Genomic DNA, 24,648 nt, shown 5'->3' with positions numbered 1-24,648 from the left:
TATAATAACACCAAGTCTTTCCTCCTGGGCTTCCATTTTCCTTCCAAAATCGTTTTCCTATTTCATTATATGGCCATCCAAAATCCCCATTAACAGTATCTTGCTTGCAGGAAAAAAACCCCCAATTTGTATTCAAAAAAACAAAAAAGGAAGAAAAGCATACATATATGTAAATAAAAGCAGAGGGGAAAAAAGAAATATACCCAAATATTAACGTGTTTATCTTCATGGTAGAACTGAAAAGTTTTTAATTTTCATCTTATACTTTTCTGTATTTTCCAAATGCTTTACAATAAGCATCTATTGGTTTTTTCTCATTACAATTAAAAGTGAAAGAAAGATTGAAATTTAAATGGTGCTGGGTGCGGTGGCTCACGCCTGTAATCCCAGCACTTTGGGAGGCTGAGGCAGGCGCATCTCGAGGTCAGGAGTTCAAGACCAGCCTGACCAACATGAAGAAACCCCATCTCTACTGAAAATATAAAAATTAGCAGGGTGTGGTGGCAGGCACCTGTAATCCCAGCTACTCGAGAGGCTGAGACAGGAGAATGGCTTGAACCCAGGAGGTGGAGATTGCAGTGAGCTGAGATCACACCACGCACTCCAGCATGGGCGACAGAGACAGACTCCATCTCCAAAAAAAAAAGAGGAAATTTAAGTGGTACAAAGTGTTCCACTTCATATTCTACAATAATAAAATAGTAATGAAGACTACATAATCAAGAAAAAAGGCTCGTGACATGTCAAAGGACACGGGGATAACATAAAATAATCTATACCCCACAATTAAAACGATGGGAAAAACTATATAATAAAATGATAGTGGGGGATTTTTCTCCATTTTCTGGCTTCTGTAATGTGATTCTATTACTTTTATAATTTAAAAATTAGCTTTTGAAGCATTATAAAAATTAATTTACAAAATGTACATCAAAAAATAAGTAAGACATCTTAAAGACCCTGTCTTAGTAATTTGCAAGATGAGATACTAAGAGAGTTAGGATCAGGAGCTTCCTAGTTCAGGAGTCAGTAAGGCCATTTTCTCCAACAACACCACCCCGTCAAATGGAGGCAGCCTCCACAAAGGCCTGCGGGTCCCCTTTGGGTCACAGGCTGATGAAGGAGAACCGTTTTGACTGCTTCATAGCAACATTGGCTCTCTACTTCAAGGCCAGCAATGGTTTACAAATGCCATGGACTCCAGGGCTCTTTGACCTCAGCCTACCATCACCTGTTCACTTCCTCCCTGTGGCTACACGGGCTTCTGATCCATTCCTCTTCACATGACTCTATTTTCATCCCCCCCTAGCCTCAGGTTAAATGTCACCTTCCCGAAGAAGCCATATCCCAGAAGACTGACTTCTTTCTGCAAGACTTTAGCGAACCCCGTCCTGAACCCACAGATTGAAGTAGACTCTCCCAGTGCTCCAACAGTGCCCTATGCATGGATTCTGTGTTGGACTATGATTATGTGATTTCTGAGTCTTTCTCTTCCACTGGACTATAAACTCCTAGAGGGCAGAAACCAAGTTATATTCATTATTACATATCAGCACAACACCTTCCATATAGCAAGAGCACTATAATTGTTAAAATTGTTCTTACCAGGTAAGTCCATAGGCTATGGAGTCAAAATCCATGTCAAGTTTGATATGGATTCTACTACACACCCACCAGAATGATGATAGTCATTACAGTGTTACAACAGAACCACTGAACCCTCTGCTAGGTGGGAGTGTAGAAAACAGTTTCACAATATAGAACACAGCTCCACACCTATTAAGACCCAGCAGTGCTGACCTAGAAATATACTCAAAGAGCCGTATACATATACAAAGCATGTACAAGAATGAACACAATTAGGCCAGGTATGGTGGCTCACATCTATAATCCCAGCACTTTGGGAGGCCAAGGCAGGAAGATCACTTGAGGTTAGGAGCTCAAGACCAGCCTGGCCAACATGGCGAAACCCCGTCTCTTTTAAAAATTAAAAATTAGCCAGGCATGGTGGCATGCACCTGTAGTAGCCCCAGCTACTTGGGAGGCTGAGGCAGAAGAATCGCCTGAACCCAGAGGTGGAGGTTGCAGTGAGTTGAGATCGCACCACTGTACTCCAGCCTGGGCAAGGAGGAGACTGTTTAAAAAAAAAAAAACAAAGAAAGAAAGTAAGTAGCACAATAAATAACAACCAAGAACTAAAAACAACCAAAGTCCATCAACAGTAGAATAGAGAGATCAACAGTGAGGCACATTTGTACATTAAACTATACAATAAGAAATGTAGCAATATATTTAGCAGTGAGGAAAAGCAAATTATCGCTACATGCAAATCCATGTATTTCACATCAATGGATGAATTTCACAAACATAATACTAAGTAAAAAAAGCCAAATACAAAGAGTACATACTGTATGAATATGATTCTGTTTTTATGAAGTTCAAGAACAGTCAAAGCTTTTCTGTGGTGATAGAATAGTAGGCAACTTTGTTGAAAAATAACAACCAGGAGGAGGCACAAGAAAGCTTCTAGAAGATTCTGTACATTATAATTTATGAATTAAAAAAAAAAGTTTTTTAACTTGGTTCGTACTATAGCGCTAACCACTTACCAGCTGCATGGTCTTGGGCAAATGTCTTAACCTTAAGCTTCAGTTTCTACATTTGAAAATGAAGATAAAACAAAACCATCAACTACTTCATGGGAATGTGATGAGAATTAAATTAGGCAATGCACATAGAGTGCTTAACGTAGTGCCCAGCACATGGTAGAGCCCAATATACAACAGCAAAAATAGCAGCAGCAAAGTTCTACTGATGTCTTACTTGGTGCCAGGCACTGCTCTTAGCTTTAAGCCCTTAATCACTGTGCAATACACCATGCCCAGTTCCTGTTCTTATTAACGAGTCAAGGCCAGACGCAAAGGCTGTAACCTGGGCATTCAGTAGCCATCTGTGCATAACGTGAATCACAGCATTCATTTCAAGAAGGGTGAATCACTAGTTATGCTGCTGCTGAGGTTTCAAAGAAAAGAAACTGGCAGGAGTCACACATTGGGATTATTTAGCTTCCGAAAGCATTAGCTGCTTTTTGCAGAAGTAAGATTTTATTCTGGTGAAATCACTCATGTTGAATTGAGGACTCATTTGGGAACTGAAGGAACTCATCTTTCTTCCCTAAGGAAACAGAAGAGACAACTAACTCTCTGTTAAAAGTTATTCATGTTGACTAGCTAAATTTACTATCTTTTAATGCAGTTCAGATTTATAATTAAAATAATTGGGTTTTTTGGTTTGGTGGGGTTTTTGTTTGTTTGTTTATTTGAGACGGAGTCTCACTCTGTCATCCAGGCTGGAGTGCAGTGGCATGATCTCAGCTCACCGCAACCTCCGCCTCCCAGGTTCAAGCAGTTTTCCTGCTTCAACCCCCAGGTAGCTGGGACTACAGGCGTATGCCACCACGCCCAGCTAATTTTTGTATTTTTAGTAGAGACAGGGTTTCACCATGTTGGCCAGGCTGGTCTCGAACTCCTAACCTCAAGTGAGCCTCCCACCTCAGCCTCCCAAAGTACTGGGATTACAGGCATGAGCCACTGCGCCCAGCCAAATAATTGTTTAAGTACATGCTTACTGTGTAAAGTAACTGAAAATATTGTTCATGAAGCAAAGGGCTCAGATCATATAAGATCATCTCCAGCCACACCACCCTGAATGCACCTGACTATTGACACTAAGCAGGGTCAGAACTGGTTAGTTCTTGGATGGGAGATTACAATAGGTCATTTGTAACACTGATACAATAGTCTCCAATTTACAAGAATAACCTGTACATTTGAGAATGGCTCAATTCTCGTGAATTGTGGCTTTAAATAAGAAATAGCAAACTGCCTGATTTTGAACCTACCCCCACCATTTACTAGTTATGTCACCTTGGGCAAGTTACTAAATCTCTCTGTATCTCAGTTCCTTGGTAAAAATGGAATCAATAGCGTTACTATAAGAACCAAATAAGCCGGGCATGGTGGCTCACGCCTGTAATCCCAGCACTTTGGGAGGCTGAGGCAGGTGGATTACCTGAAGTCGGGAGTTCGAGACCAGCCTGACCAACATGGAGAAACCCCATCTCTACTAAAAATACAAAAAATTAGCTGGGCTTGATGGCACATGCCTATAATCCCAGCTACTCAGGCAGGAGAATCGCTTGAACCCGGGAGGCGGAGGTTGCCGTGAGCCAAGATCACGCCATTGTACTCCAGCCTGGGCAACATGAGCTTGTACTCCAGCCTGGACAAGAAGAGCGATACTCCATCTCAAAAAAAAAAAAAAAAAAAAAACAGAAATTACCCTGGTTTGGTGGCGCGTGCCTGTGGTCCTAGCTACTCGGGAGGTTGAGATGGGAGGATGGCTTGAGCCTAGGAGGTTGAGGCTGCAGTGAACCATGATCGTGCCATGGCACTCCAGCCTGGGTGACAAAAGGCTTTGGCTTTAAAAAAAAAAAAAGTTAATACATGTTAAGTACTTAGAACAGTATCAAGCACTGTTTAGTGACATAGAAGTGTTAGTATCATTAATTTTTATTATACTTTCTGATGCAGATGCAGAATTCATGTAAAATTATACCACTTAGTCATAAAATCTGCAGATATAATATAGACTGAGAAGCAGATAAGGATATATACTAACATCATGTCAAGTAAGCATGACATTTGGTCTTCATAGTAATACTTATGCACACACACAAACACATGCACTTTCTCTCTCTCTTTCTCAAGAAATTTAACTCGGGGCTACTCTGGAACATAACGTACCAATGATCTCAGATTCTTTGGATCCCAAAATGAACCCAAAAAAAGATGTTAAATATTACTTTTCTTCCAAGTATTTCCAAGAACCCATTAAACACACACATGCATAAATAAACACACACACTGAAAAGGTACACTTGTTTTCTGTATTTAAAAAGCACACTGGAATCATTCCACTGCACATTTGAGGAGCAAAGTGGATGGTGTTCAAACACAATCTCTTCACCCTGCAGCAGAGGAGGCCTACTAAGCTTTTACATTTTCCTCCAATTGTGAACACTGAAAGCTTTTCATTTTGTTCCAAAGGAAATGATCTTACCATAGCTCAACGATATTATCATTGTCTGAATAAAGTGGGTATCCGGTGGCCATTGCAGAAGGCCTAAATGCTAAAACCCAAGGGTACAAAAGTTAAAAGTAACTCAATAGAAATGTCAGTTACAACATTCTTTCTTTTGATTTATGACCATCAAACTTAGAACCCTGGAGCAAGGGAATTAAGACTATGGCACAATGTAAGGGTAGTAGTCTACCTCCCCTCCTTCCACCCTTGCCATTAAAAAGGCCTTCAATACCCATTTTATTTTTGTATATGGAAGAGAATTAGACTTGAAAATACCACTACATATAATTCTTTCATCTCACCAACAGGCATATTCACACTCTTCTACTAATACTGGCCAATCAGGTTGAAAATCCCTATCTCACAACTCTTATCTGTGTCACATCATTAAGATAACAATTTTTTTATGTATTAGTCCAGGGTATCAAAGAACTTTATTTTTCCTTTAAAAAAAAAAATGACTGTTCATTCTATACTTAGTAGACTTTAAACATCTAGACTCCATTCAAGCCACACACTATTAACACAGTTAACATGAGATGGTGGTTTCTCGCCTTTGCTCTACCCTCAGTTGTAAAAACCTTATACAGCTTTATTATCCAGATCCTGGGACAATAGCCTTCAGTAGGAGACAGATGATGAATAGAAGGCCTCATACTTACACTGTTTCCTTAGCAATGAATTAGATTCTGGGAGCTCAAGGAAAAGGTAGGAAATGACAGTCATACTTCTTTGCAAGATAAATTTCCAGCAGAATGTACTTTCTTGCTGACATGAGCTGCTTGGTTGGGTTTCAGCCCCTCATAAAGTTGTGTTAGGTCTTGACCTAAACATTCATTCATACTTCAAATGTGTTTTTGTCTCTACTAGGTAGAAGACACTGTGCCAGGTACCAAAAGAGATTTAAAATGACCTTATTTCACTCCTGGACTTTTCCCCTTCCCCAACCTCCCTCTAGGCTGATCACACACAGCTAAATGCACTCCTATCCTATCACATCATGTCTCAGATAATGCCCCTGTTAGGGCCTTGGTTTCCTCTCTTTAATTTCTCCCACCCCTACTAAGAAAACACCTATCACTTTCTTTTGTATTATAAAGGTAATACATGCAGTGATATTTATAAAATTCAAATGCCAAGAAGGGCATGAAATGGAAAACAAAACCACAGCACCATCCCATGGCCCAGAAATAACCAAAATTCTTGGTTCCGGAAATTGATATTCACAATCAAAAATTAAGACTTTTTTTTCACCATCTTATGGTGCTGAAAAAATTAAGACTTTTATTGTGATGGTGTCAGGTGGGGGGGGAAGAAAAATGTGAAGGTGTTTATTTTTGTGAACAAAAAAATGGGATCTCAGAATACATGCTGATTTGCATCTTTTCTGTACTTTCCTCTTTTCCTGCCTGTGGACATCACTCTGAATAAGGATATGATGGGTGGAGCAGCAACAGCCACACTGAGATCATGAGGAAACAAGCTTGAAGGCAAACATCAAACACTGAGGCGAGGAAAGAGGAAATAAGCCTGGGTCTTCAAACTAACTCCCCCAACAGCCCAGACTTTGGACTTCTTGTTTACATGAGGTAACAAATGTCATTTTGAAATGTCTTATTTAAACCACTTTTTAACCACTTTTTGCTGTTTTTATTCCTATGTAAACCACCTTCAATTGAGTTTTGTTTACTTGCAAGTAAAAGCAGCCCCATTGCCAAACTGCTCTCTAGATAGAAGCCCAGTGAATTTATAATCCCACACTCAGCACGTGTGAGAGTGTCTGTCTCCTCACACCCTTGGCTTTACAAGGTTTTGGTCCCCATCTATTCCTGGTTCATTTTCACTAGTGGCTAGAGCCTTTTCTTCCTCAAAGTCTAGCAGCTCTTCACTAAAGAAATGGCCCATTGCAAAGCAGTAACAGCAAGGCTGCTTATCATTGGCCAGTATTTCACTCATTCTGCTTCGCCTATGTCATCCCTTATGGGCACGAGGCTCACATGGCTTCTTCCAAAGCAGACTCTGTCATCACAGGGCCAGAATATACTATAACACACAACACCAGTCCGGACTCTGCTAGACTATGACAACCACAGGGTGTGGAAAGACAGACCCTAGACTGGGAACAGGGTGGCCTGGCTCTCATCTGCCATTTTTGAGCTGGTTGGCTGAAGACAAGTCACCTCACCTCCTGAAGCCTGTTTCTTTGGGTGTAAAAGGCAGGGTCTGGAAGCTACAGCCTAGGATCCTTATGAAGATTGGGACATGGTACACACAGGCACTGATGCTAACCTGTCACTGACTATTACAGGTGGGACTTAGGCTGAGGCAAGCCCCTGGCCTCCTTCAACACTGTGGTCCTTCTTTGTCCTCTTTGCCCTCTCAGCTTGTCACACTCCTGCCACCACAGTTGGCAGCCTGTCAGGTCATGATGGCTGACCCGAAGAAAATCAGGCCCATCCTTCTGCTCCTCCCACAGATAGGCAGCACTCCCACGAGCCCCATCGCAGTGAAAGGATATGATCAATGTCCAGCCAGCCGAGAGGCAGGGCATGCCAGCGAATGTATAGGAAATGCCAAGGCCTGGGCTGGTACCTGCACCAAATGCATATGATTTTTCACCCAGTCAGCCTAGGTCTCGCAAGCTCCCAAAAGGCTAGTTTGGCCCAAACTGCTCTCTTCCGTCTTATTCATTCTCTACCATTGTGAATGAAATTATTGTTCTCAGTGCTTTGCTCCTCCATATACATCTACCTTCTTTGCCATATGACTTCGAGTTACCTCCTACTAGAACGGGCCAGGTATACTTCCTCACCCTGCTGATGTGGGGCTTGACAATGCAATTTGTGTTGGCCAAGGGAATCTTGGCAGAACTGACAGTGGGCTGGTTATAGACCAAAGCTTTAAGAGGCTTCCAGCATTTCTGCTTGCCTTCTTATGCCTCTGTAATCTGCCCAAGGCAAGCTGGCCCTGCCTATTTGTTGCCCCTGCAGCCTGGGCTGCTGAATAAAACACATGTGGAATAGACCTCAAGCCAGATGGAAGCCTGGAGTCTGGCTTGGCCAAGTGAAGCACAGCCTGGCTCAACCAAACCACACCCAACCAACAGCTGAGTGAGGGGATAATGAACCTTTGTGGTCGTAAAGAACTGGGATCTGGGGCCAGGTGCAGTGGCTCACACCTGTAATCCCAGCACTTTGGAAGGCCAAGGCAGGTGGATCACCCAAGGTCAGGAGTTCGAGACCAGCCCGGCCAACATGGCAAAACCCTGTCTCTACTAAAAATATAACAATTAGCTGGGTGTGGTGGCACGTGCCTGTAATCCCAGCTCCTTGGGAGGCTGAGATAGGAGAATCACTTGGACCCAGGAGGTGGAGGTTGCAGTGAGCCAAGGTGGCGCCACTGTACTCCAGCCTGGGCAACAGAGTGAGACTCCATCTCAAAAAAAACAAAAACAAAAACTGAGATCTGGGATTGCTTGTTACACGGCAATATTAAGCAGCAATATCCAATACAACCATTGTAAGAGCAAATATAACTAAGTTTGCCTGGCACATAATGACACACGATGATAAAATATTTATGCTTATGTTAAGGAAATCTGAGTCCATTTATCATTCAAACACATACAGAGCACTCCTATACACAAGGCACCAGGCAAGGCCCACAGGGCACTGAGTAAAAAGAAAAACACAAAGGTAACTAACTCCTGCAGGTGTCTTTTTGGTCAAGCGTAACTCCAAGCTTCCTAAATCCTACTGGGGGAGAGGGAAGGGTCTGTGTTGAAAAAGTGTCTGCTCATTTCATTCATTCATTTACTATCCTGGGTTAAAACACAAAAGGCATGAAATTCAGCATCTGTGCATTTAAGTGAACTCTTACATTTGTTGATAGCAGAATCTACTTTTTCTACAAATGTACTATTCACTTAAAAGACAGTTGGAAACTACAAGTTTTTTTGGTTTGTTTTTTGTTTTTTGAGACGGAGTTTTGTTCTTTTTGCCCAGGCTGGAGTGGAACTTGAATCATTTTTAATGAACTCCTTGGTTCCACTAATCTTCATTTATTTCCTGAGCACTCTGATGCCCCAGGCACGTGATTTTTAACTTTGCTAGAAAGCAGCACACACATCATTCCTAGTTCCAAAGCCCAGCTGCCCAGGTGCAGCCACTGATCATGAATTATTTTAAAGGGTAGTTGACATCCCCTCGTGCCCAAAATTTAAATTTAAAAAGAAAAAAAAAAAAACACCTCTCTATAGTTTGACTCCGAAGTCTTCATTTTTACCTTTAGAATTTTATTTCATCTGCAAATGTGAAGATTCCTCCTCTAAAGGACAATGGAAAAAGACAAATTTCAGCCAGACTCCTTCTTCCATTCACCTCCACTCAGAAAGTCATGGGAGACTCCCACATCTAATAGCCTTTGCCATGAAGTCTTTCCAACAATCTTTTGGAAGTCTAAATAAAATCTAGATCCACTGGTTTGTCCTTCTTCCCACATTTATTCTCTCCCTCGGAGAACTTTAATAGATTTGCCAAGCATAATTTCTCCATCTGAGAGTCATGTTTTCTTCAGAGTCCAGTAACGTCACCCTGTCCCATGGACTGCACAAGGCTGCCAGGTATGCAGGCAAATGAGCTCTGATAACAAGAAGCATTTCTATGATTCTAACCAGAAACTCACCAAAGTGAAGTGTCAGTACAGTCGTGTGAGCACACATATCTACAGCTACCTCTGCAGACACTGCTCCGAGCACTGGACACATAAGAATTCATAGAACAGAACCCCGGAGGGAGGACTCAGATCCGGGCAGTCCAGGCCCAGAATCCAGACTGCTAACTGCCCACCTTGGCAGCCTCTACAAATCACCAGCGCGTGTCAGCAGCTCAGGGCTCCCCTCACCCTCCTGTCTTCGTCCATCACAAAGGAAAGACCACCCTAGAATTTTCTTTATTTTAGCTTTTCCCAGGACTCCTCTAACGACAACTCCGGAGTTTCCCTGAAGCTAAAGCAGCCTGCTTCCTCTTCTCGGGGCCTACTCACCTCTCCAGAATCAGAGAAAAAAGTACAGCCTCCTCCAGCTCTCAGACCCTAAGGCCCCAGAATCTCAGGAGCCTGGCACTGCTCTCCTAAATGCTTTAATCTCTGCCCACTGAAGCCCCCCGACACTGCAGATAAGGTCAGAAGTGGGGCAGGGTAACTGCCCTTCCCAGGTAGGGAAATGCTTCACCTCCTTCCAGTCCAGTCTCTCTCCAAGGAGCTGGTTTTACATATCTATGTGGCTTTCAGCCTTTCTGAATCTTCTACTAGTGGCAGCTGAGGGGGGCAGGATAGCCAAGAATGTCCTCCACCCCCTGCCCAGCCCCCATCTCTGAACCCAGTCTGGGTCAATGACAAGCTACAAATCTGGCCCAGGCCTCCACCTGGAAATCTAAAGCAAAGGATATTATTAAAGTCACAGGTTAAGGATCACTCACTCCACAGCTCCTCATTTAGAAGCCTGCAGTGGCGTCAAATGTAAACACTTCCCAAGAATGCTTTAAAACAGGGGGAGGTTTTTATTAAACGACTTAATTGAGGGCCACTTCTCATTGTGGGAAGCTTTTAAACTGATGAATAAAGGGGCCTGGTGGTGTTTTCCAGACACTTGTTTTTAAAACCTGTCACGCAGAGTCATGGGGAAATGAAGCACCACTCAGGGCCCCTATGTGTGCTCCTGCTGCTAATTCTTCCACAGAAGTAAGATACCTAATAAGACCTATTCCCCAGCACCAAGAACCTGGCATGAGGGCTTCATTCCACATTCATTTCAAGGGTCATTAGAAGTACTGGATGGGAAAAGTGGAAAAAATAAGGCTGGCCAAGAAGGATCAAAATCAATGAAGAAAGACACTTTAAAACTTGAAAACAGGGCATGAATTCAGAGAACCACAGGCCTGATGACACTGCGGCTTGGGGTGCTCTGCAAAAAAGACACCAGGTAAAAAGTGGTGAAGTGCTGGTGCATGTTACAATACACAGATGACACGTTGAAAACATTATGCTAAGTGAAAGAAGCCAGATGCAAAAGGCCATCTATTGCATGAAATACATTTATATGAAATATCCAGAGTAGGCAGTTCCACAGAAACAGAAAATAGATGAGTGGGCTCGCAGGGAGGGAGTGGCTGGGGGAAGGGAGGAACGTGGAGTGACTGCTCTACGGGTCCAGGGTTTCCTTTTAGGGGGATGAAAAAGTTTTGGAATTAGATAGTGGTGATGGTTGCACAACATTGTGAATGTACTTAATGCCACTGCACTGTACACTTTAAATTGGTTAAAATGGAGATTTTATGCTGTATTTTGCCACCAAAAAAAATACCAAGAACCAGAAAGATCCTTTTTCAGCTCCTAAATCAGGAGCAAGCTCTTCATCTGAGTAAAAATACACAAGCTACAAGCCAACATCAAATATTATTTTACTAACAGCAACTCATTTATTGAGCTAAGCTCCCATCTTCACCACACACCTCACAGGGGCCAGTCGCTGAAGCCTCACACCCATCTTCAGCTGGGTGTTATCATCGTCACTGTCATTATCCTCATCTTACAGGTGAGGAAACTGAGGTGCAACGAGGTGAAGTAGCTAACCCAGGGTCACACAACAAGCACGGGAAAAACCAAAGGTTGTACACAGAGCAGCCTGTGAGTGGCTGACCTCATGCTGTCAACCACTGGGCCACACTGCTTCCCGAATCACACACCCTGCTGCAGGAACTATTTGGGGGGCCTCCTACTATGCCTGTAACACAGATATTCTTTGTTGAGCCCCAACCATTTTAGTGTCCTTGACTGAAACGGATCCCGTGAAAAATGCCTTCAAAAGGCATACCTTAGGAATCATACAGCACATTCACATACGTAGAGCTAGTTTCACACGTGCAGAGTCAGAGCAACATGATGAGATGGGAGGGTGACACAATTACCTACCTGTCCTTTCACAGGGGAGAAAAGCGAGGCTCACAAGTCTGTAGCAGCGCAGGCCCCACTCCACCAATGTCCTCTGCAGGGAATGGGTTTAACCACCCCACAGGCTAAGCGGTTTCACTGGTTTTAGCATGGCTATTTATATGTAAACGATGCAAACAAGTTTCAAATGAAGTTAAGTCATGTTTAATGGAGAGAGAAGGAGGTGTTCCCACCTCAGGGGCACCTGTGGGGTAACCCAGAGGCATCAGTAAAACGTTAAATTCCATTCTTTCCACCCTACTTAAGAAAAGAGGGATCTTTGTCCCTGGCCAATAGCTCCCTTGGATCAGAGATGTTAAAAAGAGCTACCGTTGTTTGAGGTTCCACTTTGTCAGGGTTTCTTAGCCTTGGCTCTACTGACATTTTAAGCCAGATAATTCCTGTGGGGGACTGTCCTTTGAATCAAAGGATATTTAGCACCATCCCTGGCCTTGGCCCATTAGATGCCAGGAGCCATCACCACCCCAGTCATAACTACCAAGAATGTCTCCAGATATTGTCAAATGTACCCCCGGGTGGGGAGGCTGGGGGGACCCTGTTTGAGAACCACTGTACTATGTCAAAGAGATATGGCTTGACTGTATGTGGTAGGTATTACATCTATTTTACAGATGAGGAAACAAACCTGAAATGGAAGAGGAACCAAAGAGCCATCACTCCTAGTGATCGTCAAATAGAGCTTCCAATCCAAGTGAGTGAGACCTTTCTTTGCCCCACAGTGTGAAGAAGGAATGAAAATACAGGAGATGAAACTACTTTATTTTTCTCTGTCACCCAGGCTGGAGTGCAGTGGCACAATCTCAGCTCACTGCAATCTCCGCCTCCTGGGTTCAAGCAAAGCTGGGACTGCAGGCATGCGCCCCCACGCCCAGCTAATTTTTTGTATTTTTAGCAGGGACAGGGTTTCACCATGTTGGCTAGGCTGGTCTTGAACTCCTGATCCCAACTGATCGGCCTGCCTCAGACTCCCAAACTGCTAGGATTATAGGCGTGAGCCACTTCACCCAGCCCAAGGTGAAACTACTTTCTACTGGCTCATGCATTTAAATGTTAAACAGGAAAATGGATGGTGGACTTGAACCTTACCAGGTATTTGGTCCTCAACTGCAAAGAAAATATATTCTGCAGGCCCTGATGACAAGAGCAGCCCTGAACAATGCATGGAAGTCTGAAGGGCCTCCCTGATTCACTCAATAGTCTGCAAGCTGGGTGTAGGGATGCCCTTCAATTAAGAAATGCTTTAAGCAAACAAGCAAAAAATGATTCACCATGAGAACTTGAAATGCATACAAGACAGCATGCTTTTATCAAAAATTCTCTCCTGTTATTTTTGCAAAACACTCCCCACACACTCTCACTCTACTTAAGGCTTGTCTGTTTTTCTGTTTAGATATCACTGTGGCTGCTAGAGATAGAGGAAATACAAGGATGTCACGTTTCAAAACACTGTCTTTCTTCCTTCTTCTACAAAGCTTTACTGAGCACCTATTTTCTACCAGACACCAGGTATACAAGGTCAGTAAAGAGGTCTCGTCTCTTTAAAGGTTTGTTTGAAAGTTTATGGCAATTTTTTTAAAAAAGAAAGAAAAGAAAGTTTATGGGAATTCAGACACATAAACAAAGAGCACTTATGTTGTTCTCATTGCCAAGATAAAGGCATATACAGGCTATCAATAATTTGTTGAAGAAATAAGTGGGTGAGTTCAAGGAATGAATGAAGAGCAGGTGCAGCATCCAGGCCTCTATGCCTAATGAGGTGGTAGTTGTTAGCATAGCTCAGAGCGGGACAGCAAGGGTTTCAACCCTGGATTTCAGCACTTTGACAAGTTACCCAATTTCCCGTGGCCTTGTTTCTATCGCCTGTAAAATGGGTTTATGATAGCACCTATCCCATAGAATTGCTACAGTAAAAGCTCTAGGATGGGGCTGGAGGCAAATGCTATGAGAGCATTTGCTATTATGAGAATTACTGATCTTGGGCAGGTCTCCTGGAAAGTGTCTGGCAACTCTCTCCCTCTTTTGTACCCCATCCAGCTGCCTCACACCCAGAAAGTTGGACTCAGGCCTGCAGGGAGAAGCAGTCATGCCATGAGCAAGCCAGGCCTGGAGAATCAGCTAACTGGTGGGTCTTATCTCCTACCCCCTATTTCCCCTCTCCCTTCACCCTACCTTCTCCTCCCACCCCACCCACCCCACTCCCCAAAGCTTATAGGTGGCCCAAGGCAGCACAGACTGTTAGGGCTGAGCTAGTCTGGCCACAACCAGACCAAATGCATTTAAGCCCCAAACCTGAAACTCACAAGTAAAAGAAATCTTAAGTTTGGGCTGGGCACGGTGGCTCACGCCTGTAATCTCAGCACTTCGGGAGGCCTAGGTGGGTGGATGGCTTGAGCTCAGGAATTAGAGACCTGCCTGGGCAACATGGCAAAACCCCATTTCTACAAAACACACACACACACATAAAAATTAGCCAGGCATAGTAGCCTGCATCTGTGGTCCCAGCTCCTCGGGAGGCTGAGGTGGGAGAATCACTTGAGCCTGAGTCTGGGAGGTTGAGGCTGCAGTGAACTGTGATCACACCACTGCACTCCAGCCTGGCCAACAGAGTGAGATTATCTCAAAAAAAAAAAGAAAAGAAAAGAAAAGGCAGATGTGGTGGCTCACGCCTGTAATCCCAGCACTTTGGGAGGCTGAGGCAGGCGGATCACGAGGTCAGGAGATAGAGACCATCCTGGCTAACATGGTGAAACCCCATCTCTACTAAAAATACAAAAAATTAGCCGGGCGTCATGGCACGTGCCTGTAGTCCCAGCTACTCGGTAGGCTGAGGCAGGAGAATGGCTTGAATGCAGGAGGCGGAGGTTGTGGTGAGCTGAGATTGTGCCATTGCACTCCAGCCTGGGCAACAAGGCTGGGCAACTCTGTATCAAAAAAACAAAAAAAAAAAAAAAAAAAAGGAAGAAAGAAATCTTAAGTTTGTTAAACTCCACCCTGCAATCCCTTTGCAAGCTATTTTCTCTCTCTCTCTTATCTCTCACTCCATTCTTTATCAGGTCCTCTCCAGCACCTAAAGCTTTCACAGTAATCACCACTCTAAGTGAACGTTCCAGGTTTTTGATACTTGATTAGGGCAAGGACGGAGGCTAATCAACTTTTCAGCTGCTGCTGTATAATTCTGAGTAAGTCATTGTTTATAGAAAGGAAGATAAAAACCACACAGGCAAAAAAGGTGGGGAATCAAACCTTTTTAAATACTATCAGCTACAAAAGAGTTCAAGGATATATATTAGTTCATAAGATATACTAGAACCTCTTCATGACTTTGAAAACTGGGCCATTTCTTTTTCTTTTGTAATCAAGTCAAAAGAGCCCCATTGTTGAAAATTTAACAGTCCTAGTTGGAATACCCAAACGCCCAGCCTTAGAGAGGAAGGGGTCCTCACTTGGAAAATGGGACTAACAACACTCCCATCACAGGATTCCTGGATAGTCCTGGTCACGGTCGTTCCTCTTCCCTATGTGGACTATAAATTTGCAAGGGAAAACAGAGGGCCTGTTTTGAATGCAATGAAACACAAAGATAGAAAACTAAGGGAAAAGGTCAAAAACAAGAGAATTCTTGAGGCCAAAACTAGAGGTCATCTTACCTCAATCTTCCAGCAAAGAGATAAGTAACAGGAAAAGATTATTAACAATCGAGGAGCTTTACAGACCTAACACACTACAAAGCAATCACCTGAACGATTACGTACTCTACCAAAGCAAAGCAGAAATCCCTGTGATTGGGCAGCAGGGAAGAAACCCTGCCCTGTAAACAAAGAGGCTTCTGGCCAGGCTGGCAGAAATATTGCATGTTCATAACAAATGCTCTGTGCACTAATCCCAAACACTCTAACTCCATGACGACCCTCCACTAACTCCCTGGAAATGTTCCCTGGAGCTGATCCTTCTCGGGTTGAAATATTCAGCTAGTGCTCATTGTAGTAATGAACATTCATTCACTAGCCCTTTTTTAAACTCATCTCTAATTATAACTCCATATGGCCTCTAAGCCCTTACTACCTGTAATTTTAAGAGCTTGAGGTAATTACTATGCAGCAAAGTTTTGTTTTTGTCGCGAGTACCACATAAACAGGAATTGGATGTGCACAGCTTCGTTTTATTCTAGAATGCCCAACGCTGAATTTTGTTTTTAATCTCTTACCCAACAACCAATTATCTACAGAAACTCAGAGGTTTGCAGAACTTGAAGAAGGGTGGAAATCACGTCTCTCTAACCTAGGATGTGGGACCCGTTCAGAGACTTTCTGCACAGCCTAATCTACCCTCTTCTTTAAGACACCTAGAAAAGCAGCAGTCCATAAATTTCCCTTGGGATCACAAGGGTGCAGTGGCCTTTAGTGGAATACTTCTCTTTAGGTCTGAACTGATTTACTATTTTCCTCTACCTCATGTAGAGGAAAATAGTAAATTTCCTATTTACACGAGGTAGAGGAAAATAGTAAATCAGTTCAGACCTAAGGAGACTGTGATGTTAAAAAATAAACAAGGCACTGAGAACACAATTTCTTAATCAGCTCAGCTTAAGGGGAGCAAGAAACAGTAGAGAGGACTTAGCTTTGTATTCAGACAGACCAGAGTACTCTCGAACTTCAACTCTGCCATTTTATTTTTGTTGTTTGTTTTTAAGACAGGGTCTCACTCTGTGACCCAGGCTGGAGTGCAGTGGCATGATCATGGTTCACCGCAGCCTCAACCTCCTAGGCTCAAGCCATCCTCCCATCTCGACCTCCAGAGTAGCTGGGACCACAGGCACGCGCCACCACACCAGGCTAATTTCTGTATTTTTTGTAGAGGCGGTATTTCAGCATGTTGTCCAGGCTGGTATTGACCTCCTGGGCTCAAGGGATCCACCTGCCTCGGCCTCCCAAAGTGCTGGGATTACAGGCATGAGAACTTTGCCACTGTCAAGTACTATGCACCTTTGCAGGATTCAGCACCTCCTTGGGCCTCAGTTTCCTCATCTGTAAAATGAGGTCACTGCCACCTGCCTCTCAGGAATGTAAAGGGTTTACAGTAATGAACGAAAAGTGCTGAGCATGCTACCTGGCACTTGAAAGGCAGTCAATAAACAAATAGTAACTATTATAACCATGAGGTTATTAGCCCTATGGGTCACCTATTTGGAAACCACCTACCCAAGGGAAAAACAGTGTGAAGTCCAGTTTTCAGCCTGCCCAAGGAAGCCTGAGCTAAAGCGACCATGGTATGATGAGGAACCAATGTCTGCCCATTGGCAGGAGCCATAGACACAAACCCAACCACTTGCTCCAAAAAGTGCTGCAGCTGCGGCTTTCACACTGCACTTTGCATTCTCCTTTCAGCTCTGTTGCGGAGGTAGCCACTACTAAGCTTACTTTACCAGTTACTAATGTGCCAAAAATGGATCCAGCCACATTCTCCATGAGCTTCCCACCCCCAGGAAGTACCCCTGTTCAGTAGACTCCAGAAGCAAAAGACACCTGCCAGAATCTGTTCTCTTCCTCCACCTCCCACCTCCCCTTTGCATGATGGATACCTGCACCCTTCTCGCTCCTGGAGTCGGACATATCCAAAATCAGTCATTTGGTGTACGGGCCTAATAGAATAAGCTTTAATGTAAACCCAAGTAAAGCATGTCTTATGCCTCCTGTGCCAATGAATTGAGGAGGCATCTACCCAGGTGAGGCTAGCCCCACAGTACCCCACGGGCCACTGTGTTCCTCTTGATTAGAAAAGTTCCTAACTTACTGCAACCCAGGGTTTACATCCCCACCTGACTCAGGCCCCTTAAGGCAGGAACCTTATCCTGTTTACCAACAACTCTGGGTAATACATAGCTTTTGCTAGTAACAGGGGCTAGCAACAGCTGGGCACAGTGGCTCATGCCTGTAATCGGAGCACTTTGGGAGGCCGAGGCAGGTGGATCACCTGAGGTCAGGAGTTCAAGACCAGCCTGACCAACATGGTGAAACCCCATCTCTACTAAAAATACAAAAATAAGCGGGGTATGGTGGCGCATGCCTGTAATTCCAGCTACTCAGGAGGCTGAGGCAGGGAGGATTGCTTTAACCCGGGAGGCAGAGGTTGCAGTGAGCTGAGATCACATCACTGCACTCCAGCCTGGGTGACAGAGCGGAGTCTCAAAAAACAAAAACAGAAAGACAACTTAGTGTGAATTTAAGATGAAGCACTATCTCCCCCAAGGATATTGGCTTGAGGGATGCAGGAGGGTGCATGAAGAGAGAAGTACAGGGGGCTGCAATCGGGACACCGGGGACACCAGGCTGAAAACAGTAAGCCTTCCCTCCTCAGTAAAGGTCAGTCAACCCTGGTGCTATTTCCATCCCCCACCCCATTCCCTTTTTTTTTTTTTTCCTTTTCCATTTTCAGGATTTTCATGTCATAACTGGTTTCTTGATAACAGCAATGTCACATGCCTGAAAAAAGTAAGCACTTGGTCATTCAGAAAAAATTACCCAATTTTGGTTTCCCCTTCAACTTTGTTTTCCTGCTCTGATGCCAACCTCTCAGCCATGCCACCGCCCTTTAGTGCCGAGATCAGAAGATGAAAAGAAAGGAAAAGCATAAAATCAGTTGGATATTTTTAAAAGGCCAATGGCATCTCTTAGATAAATGGGTTTCACGGGGAAGGAGAGTTAGGAGGCCATTAAATTTCTTTAACTCTCCCTCACCCATCAGCACAAGCAAATTAAACAAAGAAAAAAAGGAAGCCACCAGGGCAATAAATTCTTAACACAAACCAAAGGCCTTTTCTAGTTGCTGTATCCCCTTTCCCTAAATGAAAAAGTATCTCACTAACCCTTCCTTCATATTTTTCTTCACTTACTTTCTTCTAATCACTTTAGGATATTAGAGCTGCTACTCCAAAGTGAGAAATTGCAATAAATGTGCTTAGGCCCACATTTACATAAACTTTTCTTTTTGGGGGGGTAGAGTGTATTATTATATTCACAGTGTAACTATTGCTGTTCAGGTGTGACTTTTCAGACACCATGAATTCAACAGCATCCTCGAATAAGCATTTTTCTTTTCCCAATTGAGACAAGATTTGGAAGTTAACAAACCACTTAATAATATGGCGTCATTTTGTTGGCATGGTCTCACTCACTCACACACACACACACACACACACACACAAAACAGTAGGAAAACACTTTCCATATAGTCTTGCTCCCCAAAGGGTGATGATTCGGGTCAGGGGACACCCTGTAAGACAACGCGCTGCATGTAACCTCCATTTCAAGCCAAAGCCAAGACAATGAAGACAGCTCCCACAGGGTGCACACCTCCAGCAAGTGAATACAGTAGTAGCAGCAGAGCGTGGTCGTGGAAGTTGGGGAAAAGCGAGAAAACCAAGGGGGCAAAATTATGTCATTTTTGTATTTTTCAAAATGAATGTTCTTTGGACTTACATTAGCAGCTAGAAATGAATGTAAATGTTCTTTCACTTCAGCAAGGCATTCTTGGAAGGATGTCATCCCACTGTTAATAAAAATATAGGCCGGGCACGGTGGCTCATGCCTGTAATCCCAGCACTTTGAGAGGCCGAGGTGGGCAGATCACCTGAGGTCAGGAGTTTGAGAACAGCCTGGACAACATGGAGAAACCCTGTCTCTACTAAAAATACAAAAAAGTAGCCGGGCATGGTAGCGGGTGCCTGTAATCCCAGCTACTTGGGAGGCTGAGGCAGGAGAATCATTTGAACCAGGGAGGCGGAGGTTGCTGTAAGCTGAGATTGCACCATTGCACTCCAGCCTGGGCGACAAGAGCAAAACTCCGTCTCGGAAAAAAAAAAAAAAAAAAAAACACACATAGAGGGCCACTCCCTAAGAAAAACTTAAAACCACTGATTTGTGGTCAGGTAGCAACATCAGGGTGGAAATTTTAATGCAAACATCATATTTGGGGTACAAAAGTAAATTAACCAAGATCCCCGGAGACTATCACATTACTAAAAAGGGCAGTGAAAACACATTTTCTTGATAAAATATATGACCTAATTTAGCCAATATAAGCATGGTTACATTTTCCTTAGTCCTACTTCTCTATCATTTTTAAGATCATGTGACAGGTGTCTCAGGTGTCATCTCAGATGTGCCATGTTATACACTGTGTTGTGTCTGTAGGGCTTCATCATACTTCCAGAATAAGTTTAATCTACAAAAATGGACATATGTTAACACAAATATCAACCACAAAACCTTAAGGATGTTGTTAGCTTTGGCTTTTTGAAGGAAAATTCTCCACATTTATGCAACTCCATTATCTATGTGGGGGAGTCTCCGGAGGGTCTCCAAAAGCTGACCAAACCCTAAAGTATTTTTTCTCCTTTTAATCTGAAATCATTCCCGAATATGACAAGTCAAATTATCACTTGGTTTTCCCTGAATAGGACAACCCTGTATTATAACCTTGACCCTGACAAGGACTGCTCGGTTCTAATGCCTACACTCCCACCTCCTTGGCAGAAAGTGCCCTGGCAGTATTGACTGTAAACACAGAGGTAGAAACAAAAGGATCTTCAGTAAAGGCACCATCTACTGTCTAAAGTTGGAAAGCACCAATCAACAGGTTCTTCAGGTGGAGAGGTGGATTAGGGAAGAGCTATGAGGACCTGAGATGAGTTCTAGATCAGGACTGATCTTGAGCCGTCCGAAGAGTGGCTGGTGGGAGCAACTCTCAAAGCAGAGGTTTTCAAACTTGTCTGCACATTAGAATCACCTGCGGCGTCTTAAAAATTCCATTGTCCAGGCTGCAACCCAGGCAAGCCGAATCCAGATCTCTGGGAGTGGGACACAGGCACCAGTATTTTTTAAAACTCTCCAGATGTGCGGCCAAGTTTGAGAACCAATGCCCGCAAAAGCATTCCCAGCGAGCTTTGAGCAACGTTTTGAGCGGCATAAGCAGAGTCGGGAGGGCAGCGGCCTTAGGGTGAAGAACACACAAAGCAAATATACAAAGTTTCAAAAATCCTGTGTAACTAACTCCAACATGACAGCCAAGTACCTGTCTAGAGGCCAGTGATGCAACTTGGAAAAGTCCCGGGGAGAGCTAGAATGTGTGCTCCGAGTGAGGCGGGGGCTCTCTCGGGGATGACCTGCCTGGGCGGCGCAGTGGTCTGGAGGATCGGGGAGAGAAAGGTCACACGCCCCTTTCTTTCCAGGGGATGGTCCGGCCGAGCACGCCGAGGACTTGTGTACGACAGGCTAGGTCAGAAACTGCTTCGCGTGAGTCTCTCCCAGCTGTCACTAGAGCCGGAGGGTCCAGGCAGGGGTGCGAAGCAGAAAGTCCCTCTTCACTAAAGGGAGGTTCTGCAGGGCCTCCTCCCTCCCACCCCGCCCCGAAGCGGGTTCCCCAGGGATCGCCCGCATCTGTTCTGCGCCTGCCCTCGGCGGGGCGCGGCGCGGGAGTCCGGGTCGCACCTTCGAGCCCCAGGACACGCGCGGCGCGGGGCACCGAGAGTGGACGCGCGGACTGAGCACGGTGCACCTGGCTGAGCCCGAACCCCTGGGGGTCCCGCCGCCCTGGGCGGCCCCTAGCACCCCGAAACCCGGCTGCTGGCGCACACCCCGCCCCGCTCCAGCCCGGAGCTCACTCACCGCCGCCGCCGCCGCCTCCCGCGTCCAGCTCCCGCCGCAGCCAGCAGAGCCCGGCCGGAGTGCAAGGGCCGCGGCGCCGCCGGGAGGCCGAGCAAGCCCGCGCCCCGCCCCGCAGTCGCCGCCCGCCCTCCTGGGAGGAGGGGCAGGGGCTGGCCGGGGGCCTGGACCCGCCGGGGCTGCCGGCGGGCCCAACCCTCCCTTCAATCAGCCCGCGGCCCGTCGGGACGAACCTACCCAGGAACCCCCGCACCACCCGCCCTCGGCCCCGGGCTGCGCTTAGACCTCACCCCTTCCCGGAGCCGTTCGTCCTTCCCCCTCCCCTCCGCCGTCACCGGGCATTTTTCTTCTCCCAGCCTCGGCCTCTCCAAATTCCTGGCCTGCAGGAAGCCCTCCCTATTTCGCGCTCTCGACTGCGCCGAGCTCAGTTTACCCCTTTCCCTTCCTTTCCCTGCTTAGCCTTTTTCCCCCTCACTGTCAGAAACTTAAGGGATAGCGCTCTTCTGCCACCGCAAACCCACACCTATTTATTGAGCACCTACTGTGTCTAGACACTGGTGGGGAGGTTATCCCACTTGCGCGGTAACAAGAAATGTCTGTCTCTGTTGGAGAAACAGTAAAGTGAGGCGCCTCGTAAGGTCACACAGCTGGCGGTAGTAGGGCTGGGATTCGAATACAGTTTTTAGGTCCTTGTTTAGACCCACCCCACGATAAACTGCGGCATGCCTCTCGCTAGCTGTGAGAACTTGGGCAAAATGTTATCAGTTCTAAACCCCAGTTCACTCATCCGTAAAATGAAAAGCTGGATACTTCACCAGCTATGAGGATTCCCTGAGAAAACAACAACCTGTACTTTTTTTTTTTTTTTTTTTTTTTGGAGATGGAGTCTTGCTGTTTTGCCCAGGCTGGAGTGCAGTAGCGCGATCTCGGCTCATTGCCTCTGCCTCCTGGGTTCAAGCGATTCTAGTGCCTCAGCCTCTCGAGTAGCTGGGACTACAGGTGGCCACCACTACGCGCGGCTAATTTTTGTGTTTTTAGTAGAGACGGGGTTTCACCACGTTGGTCAGGCTGGTCTCGAACTCCTGACCTTAAGTGATCTACCCGCCTCGGCCTCCCAAAGTGCTGGGATTACAGATGTGAGCCACTGCGCCCTGCCCAACCTGTACTTAATACGTGTTTGCTGACATATTGAATGAAATAGACCCTTGAAAACTTAACAATTCAAAACAATATAAAAGGACTTGAAAAAGTAATAGGTTGGTGCAAAAGTAATTGCAGTTTTGCTATTACTTTCAATGGGAAAAGCCGCAGTTACTTTTGCTCCGACCTAATAATAGTGATTCATTACCAGGAAAGAAAAAAAAAAAAGATGCTACTTATCCCAAGTGGGCAGCATGGTCAAGGGAGTCTTTTTGGAGGAAGCGGTATTGCACTATTCCAGAGCTAGCAGGTCTAGGTTGGGGAAGACAGCCAAGGTGATGGGGTGTGTGAACAGTGCCCAGAGGGTGGACCAGCTTTCCTGAGCAGAGGCTGCCTGGGGCAGGACACACATGCTAGAAAATGGGATGAGGCATACTAGAAAGGTGGATGGGGTCAGAGGGTGGAAAAGGCATCAAATGCCAAAGTGAGGGGGCTCAAGGCAACCAAACAGTACTTGGACACCTCAAAATGACTGGAATGGAACCTGCATGCAATAGAGGGCACCTAAATGGCCCTGGGAACCAGACGGGGGAGACCCATGGCCTAGGAACCAGCAGAGTCATGGGGTAGATGGGGAGTTGCAGCAGGGAGGGACAGGAAAGAAAGAATTTTCCAACTGGGTGCAGTGGCTTATGCCTGTAATCCCAACACTTTGGGAGGCCAAGGCAGTGGATCACCTGAGCACAGGAATTCAAGACCAGCCTGGGCAACATGGCGAAAACTGTCTCTACAAAAAAAAAAAAAGAAAAGAAAAAGAAAAAAAGCGCATACACACACACACACACACACACACACACACACACACACACACACAAATTAGCCAGGCATGGTAGCATGTGCCTGTAGTTCCAGCTACTCAGGAGGCTGAGGTGGGAGGATCAACTGATCCTGGGAGGTTGAGGTTGCAGTGAGCTGTGACTGCCCCAGTGGACTCCAGCCTGGGCAACAGAATGAAATTGTCTCAAAAAAAGAAAGAAAAGAAAAGAAAGAGAGAAAGGAGAGAGGGAGGGAGGGAGAGAAGGAAGGAAGGGAGGGAGGGAAGGAAGGAAGGAACTAATGAAGGAAGGAAGGAGAGAGAGAAGGGGAAGGGAAGGAAAAGCAGAAGGTAAGGAAAAGGGGAAGGGAAGAAAAAGGGGAAGGGAAGGAAAAAGGGAAGGGAAGGGAAGGAAACGGGGAAGGGAGGGAAAAGGAAGGGAAGGAAAAAGGGAAGGGAAGAAAGAGAGAAAGGAGGGAGGGAGGGAAGGCAGGAGAAGGGGAAGGGAAGGAGAAGGGGAAGGGAAGCGCAGGGAAGGAAAAGGGGAAGGGAAGGAAAAAGGGAAGGGAAGGGAAGGGAAAAGGGAAGGGAAGGGCTCTTGTTTGGAAGACCAGATGTCTTGGTGACCGGATGTGTGCAATGAGGGAGTGGAACTGGCAAAGGCAAAGCTGAGGTTTCCAGGCTGGGTGCCTTGGAGCATCAGAAATAGGAACAATATGGAAAGAGGCTGCTTTTCAGGAGAGCTGCTGAAGGTTCCATGGAGCATGAAGTAATGGTGGAACTTTTCAGTGGAAATGCCCCAGCAGGCAGCTGGGAAGTGGAGGAGTGTCTCTGGGCAGCATCCATGTGGAGGGTGAGGGGAGAGTGAGGACCAGGAGCCAG

At 45.4% G+C, this 24,648-nt stretch overlaps 1 protein-coding gene across 6 annotated transcripts in view; it reads right to left on the bottom strand.

Moving 5' to 3' along the window:
* CGNL1 (cingulin like 1) overlaps window positions 1–21,966 on the bottom strand; it is a 174,038-nt gene extending 152,072 nt beyond the window's left edge. For 3 of the 6 annotated variants that reach the window (XM_034938830.3, XM_055099046.2, XM_055099045.2), the window contains exon 1: window positions 21,816–21,966. The gene's annotated coding sequence lies outside the window, so the exon portion shown is untranslated. Of the gene's footprint in view, window positions 1–12,114; window positions 12,188–21,815 lie in introns of those variants that run through there. The other 3 variants (XM_055099044.2, XM_063596677.1, XM_008953208.4) reach the window with 3 other exon arrangements.
* Between the last annotated feature and the right edge of the window lie 2,682 nt (window positions 21,967–24,648).

This window comes from Pan paniscus, chromosome 16, assembly GCF_029289425.2.
Source record: "Pan paniscus chromosome 16, NHGRI_mPanPan1-v2.0_pri, whole genome shotgun sequence".
NCBI classification, from domain to species: domain Eukaryota; kingdom Metazoa; phylum Chordata; class Mammalia; order Primates; family Hominidae; genus Pan; species Pan paniscus.
The sequence above is the reverse complement of the archived record's forward strand: the minus strand, read 5'-3'. Positions and strand labels throughout refer to the sequence as shown.